At 40.8% G+C, this 19,281-nt stretch overlaps 1 pseudogene; it reads left to right on the top strand.

Annotated features, from left to right (window-relative positions):
• The first annotated feature begins 14,228 nt into the window (after positions 1-14,228).
• LOC119509352 lies at positions 14,229-17,016 on the top strand (annotated as a pseudogene).
• Positions 17,017-19,281: the final 2,265 nt, after the last annotated feature.

A 19,281-nucleotide genomic window follows, 5' to 3' on the forward strand; every position in this document is an offset into this window, starting at 1 on the left:
TGGAGGCATAGCTGTATAGTGGTGCTGTAAACAGCTGGTTGTGCACCATGGATAACTGTAAGGTATGTGAATATATCTCAATAAAACTGAATTTAATTTTTTTAAAATGTATTTTCTGTACCTCAATTTCTTCCTCTTCTTTTAATATTGTAATAATGGCTTTTCAAAGACAAAGAGAACACAAGGTGATATACTTACACTGCATCAAAAATATGATTCAAGAGATTGTGGCCTTCCCTCCCCCCAATGCACAGATCTAATATATATCCTGATATTTACAACTTCCAGTCACCCCCCTTGGAATTTCCTAAGTCTGGGAATATTTAAGTTGGATTTAGAACTGGAATGAATAGAAGATGCAGTCACAGACCCCATCTGTTGTTGGATTCCTTGATTCTTGAAGACAATCACACAACTATACAGATTATATGGTGACCATGTGGTTGTGAAAACCTTGTGGCTCATACTCTCTTTATCCAGTGTATGGACAGATGTGTAGAAAAATTGGGACCAAAAGTATACAAATATTATTCTTATTTTTATTTTTTTGGAGTAATGAAAATGTTGAAAAATTGATTGTGGTGATGAATGCACAGCTATATGATGACACTGTGTAAAACTGATTGTACACTTGGAGGATTCTATGATATGAAATATATCTCAGTAAAATTGCATTTAAAGTCAAACTGAGATTGGAAGAAGATGGCAGCATAGAAAGTAGTGGAAGCTAGTTAGTCCCCAGGAAACAACTAATAAACAACCAGGAACAACTAGTAAATAATCTGGGATAACTGCGGGGGGACAAATGTGACTGTCCACCCATCATACACCAACCTGAATTGGGAGGAATGCCCAAGATCACAGCATAAAATCTGTAAGTAAAAACTGTGGATCCAAGCCAAGAGCCCTCTCCCCCCACCGGCAGCCCAAACCTCAAAGCCTCACTGTGATAGAGAGCAGCACTCTCTGAGCAAGCGAATATAGCTCAGCCCAGCTCCAACTGAGGTTTTAATTAATAAATGTGGCTAGCTCAATATAAGATATGAATCCCCAATAAGCAGACAGGTTTTTGGTGGTGACTGACCTTGAAGATCCAGAGGACATCTCTGGGAGGGAGGGGAGACCCAGAGGACCAGGTGCTATCTCTGGCCAATGGATGAAACCAAGGGTAGCCATGGACTGGCCCTGAAGGGGGGCTTTGTGTCCCTTTTTTGGCTCAGTGGAGAAAGCCTCAGCCATTTTCAGTTCCCAGCACTCTGACCCAGACAAGGGTAGAGATAACAGAATCAGAGAGACTATTTAAATGCAAATGATATCTCCCCAGGGGGTGTATCTTCCCTAAGAGGAAAGAGATGGTGCTCAGCTCTCCTACCTGCCTTCCACTCAGAGCCATACCCTAGAGCCTGGGGGAAAACAGCCATGGGCCACACCTCTTTACACCAGTGACAGGCTGAGAGGCACCACTTGCTGGGAAGAAAAACACAGTGATGTGAGGCCTCACAGGGTGTATCAATCTTCTAAGACACCCTTAGAGAAACTGGTTACTATTGCCTCCTTTCAAGACCTGAGCCCATTCTGGTATAGGAAAACCTGATTGGGGTAACCAAGGAAACCAGATATCTAAACAACAGAAAACTACGCTACACTAAGAAAAATGAAGTTATGGCCCAGTCAGAGGAACAAATTTACACTTCAACTGAGATACAGGAATTTAAACAACTAATGCTAAATCAATTCCAAAAGTTTAGGGAAGATATTTCAAAAGAGATGAAGTATATAATGAAAACACTGGGCATATATAAGGTAGAAATTAAAACTTTGAAAAAACAACTGGCAGAATCTATGGAAATGAAAGGCATCACATAAGAGAAGGAAACATACAACAGCAGATCTCAAGAGGCAGAATAAAACACTCAAGAACTGGAGAACATGACACCTGAAAGCCTACACACAAAAGAACAGATAGAGAAAAGAATGGAAAAATATGAGCAACATCTCTGAGAACTGGATGACAACATGAAATGCAGGAATGTATGTGTGATGGATGTCCCAGAAGGAGAAGAGAAGGGAAAAGGGGCAGAAGCAATAATAGAGGAAATAATCAATGAAAATTCCCATCTCTTATGAAAGACATAAAATTATGGATCCAAGAAGCACAGAGTATCCCAAAAAGAATAGATCTGAATAGGCCTATGCCAAGACACTTAATAATCAGATTATCAAACATCAAAAATAAAGAGAATCAGGAAAGCAGCAAGAGAGAAGCAATCCATCACATACAAAGGAAGCTTCATAAAACTATATGTGGATTTCTCAATAGAAACCATGGAGGCAAGAAGGAAGTGGGGTGATATATTTAAGATACTGAAAGAGAAAAACCACCAGCCAAGAATCTTATATCTAGCAAAACTGTCCTTCAAATATGAGGGAGAGCTTGAAATATTCTCTGACAAACAATGAGAGAGTTTGTGAACAAGATACCTGCTCTATAGGAAATACTAAGGGGAACACTGCAGACAGAAAGAAAAAGACAGGAGTGAGAGGTTTGGAAAACAGTTTTGGGAGATAGTAGCACAGCAATGTAAGTACACTGAACAAAGATGACTGTGAGTATGGTTGAAAGAGGAAGGTTAGGAGCATGTGGGACACCAGAAGGAAAGAGGAAAGATAAAGACTGGGGCTGTATAACTCAGTGAAACCTAGGGTGTCCAGCAATTGTGATAAAATATACAAATATGTTTTTACATGAGGTAGAACAAATGAATGTCAACATTGCAAGGTGTTAAAAATAGGGTGGGATTGGGGAGAAAATACAGTCAATGCAAACTAGAGGCTATAATTAACAGAAACATTGTATTATGCTTCCTTGAATATAACAAAGGCAGTTGTCCTAGTTTGCTAATGCTGCAGAATGCAAAACACCAGAGATGGATTGGCTTTTATGAAACGGGGATTTATTTCGCTACACAGTTACAGTCTTAAGGCCACAAAGCGTCCAAGGCAACACATCAGCAATCGGGTACCCTCACCGGAGGATGGCCAATGGCCTCCGGAAAACCTCTGTTAGCTAGGAAGGCAGCTGGCATCTGCTCCAAAGCTCCGGCCTCAAAACGGCTTTCTCCCAGGATGTTCCTCTCCAGCAAGCTTGCTTCTCTTCAAAACATCACTCCCAGCTGCACTCTCTTTCTCCCCCCGAGTCAGCTCATTTATGTAGCTCCACCGATCAAGGCCCACCCCGAGTGGGTGGGGCCACGCCTCCATGAGAACATCTCATCAGAATTATCACCGACAGCTGGGTGGGGCACACTCCAAGCAAATCCAACCAGCACCAAAACTTCTGCCCCACACAAGACTACAAAGATAATGGCATTTGGGGGACACAATACACTCAAACCGGCACATTCCACCCCCTGGAACCCAAAATGACATTATCTTTCCAAATACAATATACATTCATTTCATCACAACATCACAAAAACTTAAATCATTTCAGTAACAAAAGTTAAGTACAAAATCCCATCAAAATCAATTTAGACGTGGTCAGTCCTAAGGCATAATTTTCCTTTAGCTGTGGATCTGTGAACCTAGAACAAGTTATGTGCTTCCAATATACAAAGGAGAGACATTCATAGGATAAACATTTCCATTGCCATAAGGAGAAACAGTAAGGAAAACAGGGTTAACAGGAGCAAAACAGTTCCTAAAACCTGCAGGACAAACTCCACTAGATTTCGAAGTCTGAGAGTCATTTACAGAACAATGTTGCATCCTTGGGGCTTGAGAGAGCAGGAGCCTAACCCTTCCCAAGGGCCTTTTCGGCAGCCCGTTCCTCTCCAAACGCTTAGGTGAGTGCTCCAACATATCCACACACTGGGGAGACCACCTTCTCGGCTCCACCCTCCTCAAACATCGGGGCAGCTCCCGGATTCCCTTCCATCTCCGGGGCACACGCTCAACCCCTTCCGAACAGTGTGGTGGCAGCCAGGCTCTCCCCAATTCCCTGGGAATGTGCTCCACCCTCTTTGGGACCTCGGGTGGTAAAACTCTTCCAGAGCATCGAGGTGGAAAGCCCGCCCTCGACCTCCAGGGCAAACTCACCCTTTCCATGCATGTGGGCTGCTCCGCTCTCCCAGCCCGAGACTTCCTGACTCCAGACCTCAACCTCCATGGCTCTGTCTTTGAAGAGATTTTTCCTTTAATTTTTTCCTTGTCTGTCTCCTCCAGTCCAGACCGGCAATGGCTCCGTCTATAAAGATCTCGCAAAAATTCTGTTGGCTTTGCATGAAGCACGCAGGGGTCAAAGCCATCAGACAATAGGACTTTCCACAAATCCTTTCTGCTTAACTCCTTTTCCAATCTTGGCTTGTACTGAAATGGCGGCTGGGTTCCATGTTTAGTTACATCCTCATGTTGGGCTGTAGCTTCTGGGATTCCACCCCCTGGAAGCCTGTAATTTTCCAAGCCATCAACTTCTGGTTTCTTTGAACCCAAGAGTTCAATTCTAAGTTTATCTCTCTCTGCTCGCATTTTACTATAAGCTGCAAGGAGAAGCCAGGATACGTCCTCCACACGTAGTCTGGAGATCTCCTCAGCTAAGTATTCCAGGTTGTTGCTTCCAGATTCTTCCTTCCATCTGACACCAGGACTCAATTTTGCCAAATTCTCTGCCACTTTAAAACAAGGATCGCCTTTCTTCCAGTTTACAACACATTCATCATTTCTGTTCAAGTCCTCATCAGAAGTATCTTTAGAGTCCACATTTCCACAAACAGTCTCTTTAAAGCAGTTTTGGCCTTTTCTATCAAGCTCCTCACAATTCTTCCAGAGTCTTCCCCTTATCCACTTAAAAAGCCACTCCAACATGTTTGGTATTTGCAGACTCAGCAGCAAAAGCACCCCACTTCTCTGGTACCAAAATCTGTCCTAGTTTGCTAATGCTGCAGAATGCAAAACACCAGAGATGGATTGGCTTTTATGAAACGGGGATTTATTTCGCTACACAGTTACAGTCTTAAGGTCACAAAGCGTCCAAGGCAACACATCAGCAATCGGGTACCCTCACCGGAGGATGGCCAATGGCCTCCGGAAAACCTCTGTTAGCTAGGAAGGCAGCTGGCATCTGCTCCAAAGCTCCGGCCTCAAAACGGCTTTCTCCCAGGATGTTCCTCTCCAGCAAGCTTGCTTCTCTTCAAAACATCACTCCCAGCTGCACTCTCTTTCTCCCCCCGAGTCAGCTCATTTATGTAGCTCCACCGATCAAGGCCCACCCCGAGTGGGTGGGGCCACGCCTCCATGAGAACATCTCATCAGAATTATCACCGACAGCTGGGTGGGGCACACTCCAAGCAAATCCAACCAGCACCAAAACTTCTGCCCCACACAAGACTACAAAGATAATGGCATTTGGGGGACACAATACACTCAAACCGGCACAGCAGTATACAAAAGCTAAATGCATATGGGGGTGGGGGACATAGGGGAAGGGTATGGGACTCTTAGCATTGGTGATATTGTCTGTTCCTTTATTCTACTTTAGTTTAATGCTATCTTTCCTTTTGCGGCTTCCTAGCTGTCATGTTTTGCTTCATTTTGTTTTGTTTCATTCTCTCTTTTTCTTTTGTCTCTCTACCTTCTTTGACTCTTCCTCCTTCTTTGTGGAAGAAATGGAGATGTTCATATATAGATAAAGACGATGGTGGTGAATACATAAATATGTGACTATACAGGGAACCACTGATTGTTTACTTAGGACAGAATGTATGCTGCGTGAACAAAACCATTTTAAAAAAAACATGGGTTATTGAAGAAATCTCAAGGACATTATATTGAGTGAAATAAGGCTGATGCATAAGGAACAAATATTTGCAGGGTCTCACTGATATGAACTAATAATAATATAAAAACTCATAGGGCTCTTCTTCCTGTTCTTGCCTGGGTGTCTTACTCAACTCTTGAGTTTCAAAATAGTATTTACAGGAGAGAGAACCTAAGATGGCGGCTAGGTGAGACAGGGCAAAAAAGCACCTCTGTGAAAAATACTAGATAAAAGCCAGAAAGTGACCCAGAACACCACTTCCAGAGTAGCACCAGCCAGACAAGGTTTGTTAAATCCACAGGGAATGTGCATTTGGTGAAACCAGGAGTCTGCATTCTGAAATGAGTGAGTGAGTCAGCTGAAAGTTCCTCAGCCACACTGTGGTGTGGGGAAACAGTGGGTTGGCATTTGGAGATGGACTAGTTCCTAAAAAAAAAAAAAAAATGCCTGGGATCAGCTGCAGGTACAACAGGGAGAGCCGCACAGTGAAGCACGGTGGGAGCAAGCTGGGTTAATGCCTCAGTGTCTGGCGTGGAGGATACCCCTTCCCACACCCACTGCTGACTATCTCATGCCCAGGGGGTCAAAGGGGAGCCAAAGGGAGAAAGGACTGCACAACTTGCAGCCATCTCCCCCACGGGCAGGGGATGCTCCTGCCCAGGGCCGGACCTGCAGCACAGAGCCATGCCAAGAAACCCAGTGTGACGGGAGTCTTTCCCACAGCACCACGCACACACCGCAGTGTTGGCCATGGACAGTGGCCTTGAATACACCCACGGCTGATTGTCCCGGAGCTGGGAGGGTGGAGCTGTGCAGAAAGGGGGAAGTCAACGTGTCCCATTCAATCATCTTTGAAGCGGCCTGGGAATGCCCCTGCACAGCCTGGTGACCCAGGGCCTCCCTGGAGGCCAGGCCACACTTGTGACATGGCACAGCCTTCCCTCAGCAGAGGTCCTGGAAGAGCACAGCAGGGAAAGGGGAACCACTCAGAAATCCCAGGGAACCTATGCCAATACCAAGGACTTGTGGGTCAGTGGCAGAGAACAGCCTTAAATCTCTCGGAACACCTGGGAGGTTTGATTGTTAAAGCTGCCCTTCCTCCCTAACCACTCAGACACACGCCCCTCATTCAGGGTGGACAGCACCGACAACACACCCAAATTAAGTGCACCAATTAGACCCCACAAGAATCAGATCTCCACACACCACAAAGACAAAGTTGGGGAGAACTAACTTGAGGGGAATAGGTGACTCAAGGATGCCATCTGCTGATTAGATAGAGAAAGTGTACACCACCAAGCTGCAGTTCTGACATATTAGAGATCAAGTAAAGCAAATGCCAAGAGGCCAAAAGCAACAGAAAATCTTAAAGCTTATGATAAAACCAGATGATATGGAGAACCCAAACCCAAACACCCAAATCAAAAGATCAGAAGACAAACAGTACTTGGCTCAATTAATCAAAGAACTACAGACAAGCAATGAGAGCATGACACAGAATATAAAGGACATGAAGAAGAGCATGGCACAGGATACAAAAGACATAAAGAAGACCCTAGAAGAGCATAAAGAAGAAATTGCAAGAGTAAATAAAAAAATAGAAGATCTTATGGAAGTTAAAGAAACTGTTGGCCAAATTAAAAAGACTCTGGATACTCATAATACAAGATTAGAGGAAGTTGAACAACAACTCAGCCTCCTCGAGGACCACAGAACAGAAAATGAAAGAACAAAAGAAAGAATGGGGAAAAAAATTGAAAAAATCAAAACGGATCTCAGGGATATGATAGATAAAATAAAACATCCAAATTTAAGACTCATTGGTGTCCCAGAAGGGGAAGAGAAGGGTAAAGGTCTAGAAAGGAAATTGTTGGGGAAAACTTCCCAAATCTTCTACACAGTATAAATACACAAAGCATAAATGCCCAGCGAACTCCAAATAGAATAAATCCAAATAAACCCACTCCAAGACATATTCTGATCAGACTCTTAAATACTGAAGAGAAGGAGCAAGTTCTGAAAGCAGCAAGAGAAAAGCAATTCACCACATACAAAGGAAACAGCATAAGACTAAGTAGTGACTACTCAGCAGCCACCATGGAGGTGAGAAGGCAGTGGTATGACGTATTTAAAATTCTGAGAGACAAAAATTTCCAACCAAGAATACTTTATCCAGCAAAACTCTCCTTCAAATTTGAGGGAGTGCTTAAATTTTTCACAGACAAACAAATGCTGAAAGATTTTGCTAATAAAAGACCTGCCCTACTTCAGATACTAAAGGGAGCCCTACCGACAGAGAAACGAAGAAAGGAGAGAGAGATATAGAAAATTTTAACAGACATATATAGAATATTACTTCCCAGGTCACCAAGACACACATTCTTCTCTAGTGATCACAGATCTTTCTCCAGAATGGACCATATGCTGGGACATAAAAACAACCCGCAATAAATTAAAAAAAAAATGAATTTGTTCAAAGCACATTCTCTGACCACAATGGAATACAAATAGAAGTCAATAACCATCAGAGAGTTGGAGAATTCACAAACACCTGGAGGATAAAAATGAGGGGGAGATGAAAACATTCCCAAATAATCAAAAGCTGAGGGACATCATCAACAGTAGATCAGTACTATAAGAAATGCTAAAGGGAGTTGAGCAGGCTGAAAGGAAGGGACACTAAACAATGGACTGAAACTGCAAGAAGAAATAAAGATTTTCAGTAAAAATCACATGGTAAATATAAATACCAATACTACCGTATTTTTGATTTGTAACGCCACTATTTATTTCCTACAGGATCTAAAATACACAAACTGTAATGATAAATCAGTGGTTTTGGACTCAATGTAAAATATGTAATTTTTGAGAAGAACTACATAAAGGTGGGGGAATGAAGGAGTATAGGAACATAGTTTATGTGTCCTATTGAAGTTAAGTGGTATCAAAGAAAAACAAGACTGTTATAGATTTAAGATGTTAAATTTAAGCCCCACAGTAAACATAAAGAAAATATCAGAGAATATGACCATACAGATGAAAAGTAGAGTAGGGGTTCTGAGAAGTGGGGGAAGGGACAATGGGGAGTTAAGAAATGAGAGTAGGCTTTCTGTTTGGGGTGGAGGGAAACTTCTAGAAATGGATGGTGGGAAGGTGATAGCATTGCAACATTCTAAATGTAATTAATCCCAATAATGGAATGCTAGGGAGGGGGTGGAATGGGAAGATTTAGGCTGTATATATGTTTCCACAATTGAAAAAAAAAAAAAAGACAGTCTAAATAGATGACAATTAAATGCCAAGGATGATCCTGGATGGGATCTGAGGATGGAGGAGAGGAGGGTCAAGGTGACACAGATGGGACAGACACACACACACAAAAGGAAATATAGAATGTAAGCTTTGTATCAATGTTGAATTTCTTGAACTTCTTAGCTGCACTTAATGAGATTGCATAAAAGAATGTTCTTGTCCATGGGAAAGGTATATGTTAATTATATTGTTTGTTCAAAGATATGTGCAGCTTGCTCTCATATGTTCAGAGGACAGAGCAATAGATGATGGATGATAGATAGGGAGGGAGGGAGGGAGGGAGGGAAAGAAAGAAATGGTGGTGTGTCAGGATGTTAAACATGGTGGATCGGGGTATTGGGGGAGGGGGGTCGGGGTATGATGGAGTTCTATGTATGGGGTTTACACTGTTTCTGCAACTCTTCCTGTAAGATTCAATTTATTTCAAAATAAAATTTATTAAATTAAAAAAATAGTATTTACAGTATTATCCTTTCATTTCCCCTCTCCTCACTTTTATCTCATTTTGTCACAATTTTTACTTATACATAAGTTATGAACTTCACAATACAATGGGGTTTTTTGTTTAAAGTGTCAATTATCTTTTAAAGACATTAAAAATAAGAAAAAAATCTTATTAAAAAAAAGAACTCATAGGCTTGAAATATAAGTTACCAGGATATACAATGAAGCTAAAAATGGGGAGCGGTTGCTTATTATGAGCAGAGTGTTCAACTAGGGTGAACTTAAATGTTTGGAAGTTGACAGAGGTGATGGTAGATGTTGTGAGAATAATAACAGTGCTGAATGGTGTGTGAAGGTGGTGGAAAGGGTAAGCTCAGTGTCACATATGTCACCAGGAGGAAAATTGGAGGTTAAAAGATGGGAATGTATAAAACAGTGAATCTTGTGGTGGACAATGTCTGTGATTAATTGTACAAATATTAGAAATCTCTCTCATGAACTAGAACAAATGTATGACACTGTAACTAGAAGTTAATATAGGGGCATATAGGAAAATATATATACCTATTGCAAACTATATACTAGTTAGTATTTTAACATTCTTTCATCAATGGTAACAAATGTACTATACAAAAACTGTGAATCAATAATGGAGGGGGGATGGTTAAGGGTATGGGAAGGTTTGAGTTTCCTTTTTTTGTCTTCATTGCTTTTCTGGAGTAATGAAAATGTTCTAAAAATTGAAAAAAAATTAGTTGTGGTGATGGATGCACAGCTGTATGATGGTACCATGGGCAATTGATTGTACATTTGGACCTTTGGATAATTTTATGGTGTGTGAACAATCTCAACAAAAAATGTAATTAAAAAAAGCCAAAATGTTTATTTTAACTGCTTACTGTCTACAGAGTTTGTTTTTTTTTTTTGAGGGGGGTGGTGTTTGAAAATGTTTTGGAACTACATAGAGGTGGTGGTTGTATAGTGTACTAAGTACCACTGAATTTTTCACTTTTAAAATGTTTAATTAAAATTACCTCAAATTTCACCTCAAAAAATTTTTTTAACTTTATACAGCTCTTGGCTATATCTGTTTTTTTCACTCTGTTCAATGCTCTTGGACACCCAGCTTAGGCTCCCAGAACCCCACAGAGAAGGTTCCCTTGTGCCTGGTACATGGTGTGTACTCTTTAAATGTGCCAGTGAGTGAAGAACTCTGAATCTGTGGAACTCCATTCTCACAACCACACAGTTTTCAGACTACAAATATGTTTTATTCACAGCTCTACAGTTCATCACCTCTGAACTTGCCGCTGACAGGCTATGAAAATCACACACTTTGGAATCATGGATATTATGTATATTTAGGCTTTTATGGAGCGAGGGTACCTGAAATGTGATTGAAAACCATGTCTATAGCCACAGTGAGAAGCGGATCTCTTGGCTTTTCCCTTAAATTGCATGTGGAATAAGCATAACCAAAAAAGAAGAGTCCCCAGTTTTCACAACTATAAAGCTTAAGAAAACAAAACAACTACTGCTGCCATTAGGTGGCTCTAACAGAGCTGTCATCTCAGGAACCGGTCACCTTCCTACTGAAGAGCCACAGAATAGCTGCGGGAAGTAAAGGCAGGGTCTTTCCCCAAATTAAACTCTTGGCCTGGAGTGATAGCTAGATGATTAGAAGCTATCTTCATATTAGAAATTAAACACTGCGTATTCACAGAGCCCAAACTGCCTAGGAAACAGTGAGCACTCAAGAAATATCTGTTGACCGAGATGTTTTTCTCCTAAAGTTGGTACATTACTAATATTTTTCTAAATCTTGTAGTTCAATACCAAGATGGAAGGAAGGTAGATACAACTGTAGGTGAAGTATATACAGTTTCATTTTAAAGAAAGTTTAGTTGAATGAAAATAATGTGCTGTGCTGTTGCCAGCAGCTTCCATCACAGTGAATTTAGTTTATTTCACTTAGTGAATTTCTTTTCTGTATCTATGTTTCCAGCAGTATGCTCCCTGTTTGTATGAGTTGTTATGGTATAAAAACTAAGAGCACAGGAATTGGGTCACCGGGGTTCAACACCCAGCTCACCACTTACTGGCAATGCACAAGGCTTAGAGCTGTGACTGGAACACTTGAATGTATTACCTAGTAATAAGCATTAGCTGTTATTGCTGTGAGCCAAAAGAAGGTGAATGTGGTTTTTTCTAAGTACAAGTTCAGCTTAATTCCCATGAGCATCTTTTTTTAAACCACTACAATGTAATGTAATTCCATTTGACTTCTTCTCTTTGAGTTTGACTCTGACAGATACCCAAATTTGCCTTATCATACTCTTTATATTTATTACTTTAAAAATTGTTTTGAATAAGTTGCAAACACGATACCCCTTTATTTCTAAATACTTCCTAAAAAAAAAATCTTAAAACTATCCTAAAACTTCCTAAAAACAATTCTAATTCTCCTAAAAGCAAAGACATTTGCCTACATAACCAGAGAACAATTTCCAAAATTAAAAATTAATTCTAACATAAGGCCTCCAGAATGAACCTATGCCAAATAAACCCTGAAGTCCAGAGGTACCAGTCTGTCCAACAACATCAACCAGTTTCATGCCTCTACCTCATAAGGTCAATACTCCTTTCCAGCACAAAAAAGTTAAAATGGACATTGCAGATATCCCTGAAGATCGAGAGAAAGATCAAATGAGAAGGAGGAGGTGTGTGCTGGTTTGGATGTATTACATCCCCCAGAATGCCATTATCTTTGATACAGTCTTGAGTGGGCAGGAAACATATTGGTGCTGATTGGGTTAGAAACTTTTGATTGGATGTTTCTGTGGAGATGTGATCACTCAGCTGTGGGTGGGTCTTTCATTGGATGGTTTCCATGGAGGTGTGGCCCCACCCATTCATCATGGGCCTTGATTAATTCACTGGAGCACTATATAAGCTCAGACAGAAGGAACAAACTTGCTACAGCCAAGAGGGACACTTTGAAGAGTGCACAGAAGCTGAGAGAGTAGCTGCAGATGAGAGACAGTTTGAAGACAGCTGCTGAAAGCAGACTTGCTCCAGAGAAGCTAAGAGAGAACAAATACCCCAAGAGCAACTGAAAGTGACATTGTGAAGAGGAGCTGTGGCCTAGGAAGGAATGTCCTGAGAGAAAGCCATTTTGAAACCAGAACTCTGAAGCAGATGCCAGCCACATGCCTTCCCAGCTAAAAGGGATTTTCTGGATGCCATTGGCCATCCTCCAGTGAAGGTACCCAATTGTCGATGCATTACCTTGGACACTTTATGGCCATAAGACTGTAACTGTGTAACCAAATAAATCCCCTTTTATAAAAGCCAATCTATTTCTGGTGTTTTGCAATCTGGCAGCATTAGCAAACTAGAACAAGGTGTAACTGAGAAATTTGGATTTAACAAATGATTGTGAATACTGACTCATTATATAGATATTTCTTTTTAGTGTCAAGTGTCTACTTTTAGAATAGCCAGAAGGAAATACCTGAAGTTGTTGAACTGTAATCCAGTAGCCTTGATCTTTGACAATGATTGTATAACTATATAGCAAAAAAAAAAAAAAAAAAAAAAAAAAAGTCAGTTTCCTATGCTTATATGGATCTACTTCTGGATATTTTGTTCTGTTCCACTGATCTATGTATCTATCTCTGACAATACTACACTGTCTTAGTTAACATACCTCTATTGTAAATCATAAAATTGGGTAGAGTGCAATACTAGCAATCAATAAGAGGGAGGGGTAAGGGGTATGAGATGTTTGAGGTCTTATTTTTTCTTTTTATTTCTTTTTCTGAAGTAATGCAAATATTCTAAAAATGATCATGGTGATGAGTACACAAATATGTGATGATATGGTGAACCATTGATTTTATACTTTGACTGGATTGTATGATGTGTGAATATATCTCAATAAAATTATGTTAAAATTAATTCTAGCAGCTAATCTATAGATATTCAAATTCCACTAGTTTTTACAATAATGTTCTTTATAGCAAAAATTTATATATATATACATAATATATATATATTTCTGTTCCGGGATCACAGGTTGCATTTAGTTTTCATTGTCTCTTTAGTCTCCTTAAACCTGGGACATTCCTCAATCCTTTTTTTTTTTTTTATCTTTAATGACCTTGACATTTTTAAAGAGTACAGGCCAATTATTTTGTAAAATGTCCCTCTATTTGGGCCTGTCTGAATCTAATCTTTATGATTATATATTTTGGCAGGTTATTACCATGGAAGGATGAATTGTGTGTCCTTCTCGGTGCATCCTATCGGGAAGCATGTGGTGTTGATCTGTCCCTTTACTTGTGAGGTTAACTTGACAATTCTGGAGAAGTGGAGTCTGCCAGTTTCTGCACTGCAAATTACTATTTCTTCCTCTGTAATTAATAAGTATATTGAGAAAACAGAGAGAAAGACGCTCTATACAGAGAGAAAGACACACCACACAGAGAAAAAAGCCACAGAAACTGAGAGAGAAAGACACAGAAACAGAAAAGAAGTCACTGAAGCCAAAAGCTGGAAGCAACGAAACCAGGGAGACAAGGAGGAGCCCAGCAGATGCCTCCAAGGACCTTGCATCTGACAGACAAGTCCAGGGTCATCCATCGAGAAGGTGATGGAATATCTTATTGATGCGGAGGTGAAATCTCTCCTACATATATGTGGTTATTTTGATGAAGAAATGGCTATGAAATATATTTCTGAAGTAGCATTGGCTCTGGATTATCTTCACAGACATGGAATCATCCATAGGGGTTTGAAACAAGGCAATATGTTTGTTTCCAGTGAGGATCACATTAAACTGACAGATTTTGGCATTTCCAAAGTTACTTTGAATACAGATATTCATGTGATGGGTATCCTTACTACACCCTCAATGGCTAAACCTGCTCAAGACTATTCAAGAACCCTGGGACAAGTATTATCTCTTACCAGCTCTTTGGGATTTTGCACACCAGTTGGAGAGAAACTTCAAGACTCTGTGGATATTCTTTCCACCCATGTAGCTGAAACATCACAGCTTTCTCAAGGACCAATTTGTTCTATGACTACAGATGAAAAGGACATTACTCCTTATTCTAGCAAATTACTAAATTCATGTCTTGAAACCATTGCCTCCAGCCCAGGAATTTCAGTGAAGTGTCTGACTTGTAATCTACTCCAGGCTTGGAAAACGCTAACTACTTCAAGTGCCAGCAGCCAATCCCACACTTTTCTATCCAGGATGGGATCAGAGTGCCATAGCAGTCCCAGATGGGAAAAGGATTATCAGGAAAGTGATGAGGCATTGGGCTCAACAATGATGAATTTGAATGCAACTGACAAATCTTTATGCACAAAATTTACCAAAAGTTTCAATAAAAAGGATCTTAATTTAGCCCTCTAACTCACCATGCACTATTCTTGTCTATCCTTATGTTTTAGAATGAGCTTGCATTCACACCAGCAGTAGCATTCCTGCTACTAGAAGCTCTTGCATAAAAGTTGCTAAGAAGAGGCTTCATGGGAAGGAAGAAGACTGGATGAAAATACCAACATGGTCACTGACATAAGAAAGTCTGGATTTCCCATCGAGTCAGTTGCCTATGGATTCTGGTGATATGACTAAAGAGCACCTTGGAATGACAAGTTTAAAAAGAAATTTGGGGTTAGTTGATTCCAGTCCTTCTCAGAAAATTATACAGAATAAAAATTGTATAGAGATTAATTGAAGTAACAAAATGATGGATTGTTTGGAAATCAAGGTACACGCTTAACAACTGAAGTCCAGGACCTTAAGCTAGTGATATACAGAAGTCAGCAAAATGACTGTGATAATAAGGAGAACATTGTCAATTCTTTTGTTGATAAACAACAGACACCAAAAAAGTCACCTGTTCTAGTGATAGCAAACAACCTTACATGCGAACTGGATGAAGACTGTGAAGAGAATAGTAAGAAGGGCTACTTAAGTTCTAGTTTTCTATGTTCTGATGATGATAGAGCCCCTAAATATATATGTATGGACTCTGATTCATCTTTTCCTGGAATTTCTATAATGGAAAGTCCAGTGGATGGGCAGTCGCAAATATTGAAGACTTACTGGCTGTATTACCAAGCCACCAAGAAAATACCTAGCCAAAAGGCAAGGAGAGTCCTGATGTCCAAGACAGTAACAAAAAAAAAGTTAACTCCCTCTTTGGAATTTTCCAAATTTTTAAGTCATATTAATGCATCCAATAACTCAGAACTATCCAAAATGAGCATTACTTCTTTAGATACAAGAGAAATTTCATGTGTTTATAGTGGTTCATATCCATATCCCATGGCTATAACCCCTACTCAAAAAAGAAGAGCATATATGCTTTATCAGACCCCAAATCAGACCAAGTCAGGAACTCCATACCAAACTTCTGAGTATGAGAAGAGGGGCAGTCTCAATGGACAATGGGTAGATTCTAGGCAACCCAGACAACCTTGCACCTGAACTGTTATTAGGACCCATGCTCCTGTGGTAGACAGGTGGGCACTTGGGGTTTGCTTGTTTGTTTTTAACTGGAATTCCCCCTTTCAATGATGAAACCACAACAAGCTGCCATTACGCATAAAACCAGAAATGCATTGACTTTTCTAAAGGAGATTTATTAGGTTACAAATTTACAGTTCTAAGGCCATAAGTGTCCAAACTAAGGCATCAACGAGAGGATACCTTCACTGAAGAACGGCCAGTGGTGACTGGAACACTGCTGTCCGTGGGGAAGGCACATGGCTGGTGGCTGCTGTTCATTTGCTCCTGGGTTATGTTGCTTTAAGCTTCAGATTACAGTGGCCTACTCTTTAAGTATCTGTGGGTTCTCATTTAGCTTCTCTGGGACCAACTCTGGGCTTCATCTCTCAGCTTTGTGTTTCCAAACATCTTTCTGTCTGCATTTCCAAGTGTCTTGGTCAGTGCCTTCCCCTGAGCTCTCTTAAGCACTCAGTAAACTAATCAAGATCCACTTTGAAAGGGCACATCTCCATGGAAACAACATAATCAAAAGATCCTACCCATAATGTCTGCACTCACAAGATTGGATTAAAAAACATGGCTTTTGTGGGGGGGGGGCATAATAGATTTAAACCAGCACAACAAGTATTCTAGAATATTCTGAAAAGAGATAATCCTTGGCCAGAAGTTGAAGAAAAACTATCTGATAATGCTCAAAGTGCAGTAGATATACTTTTAACCATTGATGATACAAAGAGATCTGAAATGAAATGGAAGAGCTGAAACATTACATTATCCCCTCTTCAGCGATATGGACTGGGAAAATCTGCAGGACCAAATAATGCTGTTCATGCCCCAACCAGATGATGAAATGGGCACATCCTATTTTGATGCCAGGAATCATGCCCAGCACTTGACCGTATCTGGATTTAGCCTATAGCACATGCACCAGGCACTGCTCTTCTAGTCTAGCCTTATGGTAAGAATTATTAACTTGTACAATTAACATATTCCTTAATGTGAGATTGAGCACATGCACTATTCTTGTCTAGCCTTATGTTATAGAATGAGATTGCATTATTACATATTTCTTAATGCTAAATTGACCTGGGAGGTGAGGTGGGGGGCCTGTGAATCCATTACTTTACCTGAGTCAATGAGATTTTAATGTATGCAACAGCTCCCACAGATTTAACAAGCTATAAAAGAATATAATCAGTAACTCACCTTAATCTCACAAAAATAAATAAATATCTCATGGGAGATACTTTGAGACTATGTAAATATTCTGTTTCTCATCAAATTTTGAGATTAAGTTGTGAATATGATCCACTCTACTCCTAAATACTGGGATTGATCTTTTAAAAATAAATTAAGAGACTGAGCAGAGGTTTTCATCTGGTCTCCTTACTAGTCAACTATGCAATAAACTCTTTCTCTTCTCAAAATCCTGGTGTCACCACATTGACTTCTGTGTGCATCAGGCAGACAAGCCCACTTTTGGTGGCAGCAATTAGGCAACCCAGATGGGATGGTCATAGAGACCCCTGTATGAGGTTCCACAGCCCCTTCAGGATGGAATTCGCCAGTTATTGACCCTGGGCACAGCTAGAACAGTTAGTCTAGAGACTCAATGACCAGGATTTTCTCCTGTTCCTTCTGGTATCTTCAGCCCTTCAGCACAATTCAATTTTGAGAAAAGAAACAGTTCCAGGTAAAGACATCTTCTGGGTTGGCAGAAGATGGTAGGATTAGGAGAGACAGAGCAAAATTCTCCTCCATGAAAAACACTAAAGGACAGAAAGTGCTCCAGAACAGCAGTTCCAGGATTCCACCAGTTGGGCATGGACTTCTACACCCATAGTGAGTGTATACTTGGAGAAACCAAGAGACTGCATTTAAGATGGGTGAGTGTTCAGCCAGGAACACCACCATGGAATGGGCAGTTAGGGCCAGCAGTGAAGTACAGAGAGGAGCAGCCTTACACACCCTGAGCACCCTCCTCAGCACTTGGCTTGGGTGATAACCCTACAGATAGGCAGCCAAGAGCACCCATGCCAGGGACTGGTGGTTGGAGCAGACAGATAAGTGCAGAAGGGGCAGAATTCCATGCCCCATGCAGCCATCTTTGCCATTGTCTGGGAGATAACCCCTCACAGTCCGACAGCTGAGAACTTGCTTGAAGGAATTCAGGATTCTGTGGGCTTGTGATGGCATCCACGCTTCTTCCATGGAAGCCCATGGTGTGCACAGCCTAGAGTCAAGGCCACTGCGTGAAAGTGCCAGGAGCCCTTCCCTAATCCCAGGGACTTGTGTGTACACAGCAAACAGAGAGTATGGGGCACTTGAGCTGGAAGGTGAGATGTGCAGCTCTGCAACCCCAAAGTCCTCCACTTGCAGCCCCAGAGACAACTGGGACCACTGTGTCCTGGAGCAGACTTTCCACCAAACTATGCAAAGCATGCCCCACATCCATATAGCCCGAAGTCCCCAGTGCACACAGAAATTTGGTGCACTGATTGGACTTCCACATGGTTTGGACCACTGCTCAGTGCATAGACAAAGTTAGGAAGAAGTGACTTGAGGGTAAGAGGTGGCTCAGGAGCACCATCTGTCAGGGGAATTGCACTCCTCCAAGCAGTAGCTCTGCCAAATTATAGATAAATGTTCAAATATTCCTGTGTATTCTAAAACAGCCCTATCAAGATAAGCAAATGCCAAAGGCCAAAAACAACAGAAAATTATAAAGCATATGAAGAAACCAGAAGATATGGATAACCCAAATGTCCAAATTAAAAAGCTAGAAGAGACACAGAGCTTGGAGCAATTAATCAAAGCAGTACAAACAAACATCAATATTATGGCTCAGGATATAAAGGACATGAAGTAGACCCTAGAAAAGCATAAAGAAGAATTTGCAAGAGTAAATTAAAAAATAGTGGATCTTATGGAAATAAAAGATACTGTTGCTCAAATTAAAACATTTTTTAGATACTGTGATGGCTAGATTCCTATGTCAACTTGGCCAGGTAATGGCACCCAGCTGTCTGATCAAGCAAGCACTGGCCTAACCATTGCTGTGAGGATGTTTGTGGCTGGTTAATAAACCAACAGGCTGGTTTATTAAATCATCAGTCAATTGGTTGCAGTTGTGACTGATGATGTCAACAAAGGCCGTGTCTTCCACAATGAGAGAATGCAGTTG

This window comes from Choloepus didactylus, chromosome 14 (assembly GCF_015220235.1).
Source record: "Choloepus didactylus isolate mChoDid1 chromosome 14, mChoDid1.pri, whole genome shotgun sequence".
NCBI lineage: Eukaryota > Metazoa > Chordata > Mammalia > Pilosa > Megalonychidae > Choloepus > Choloepus didactylus.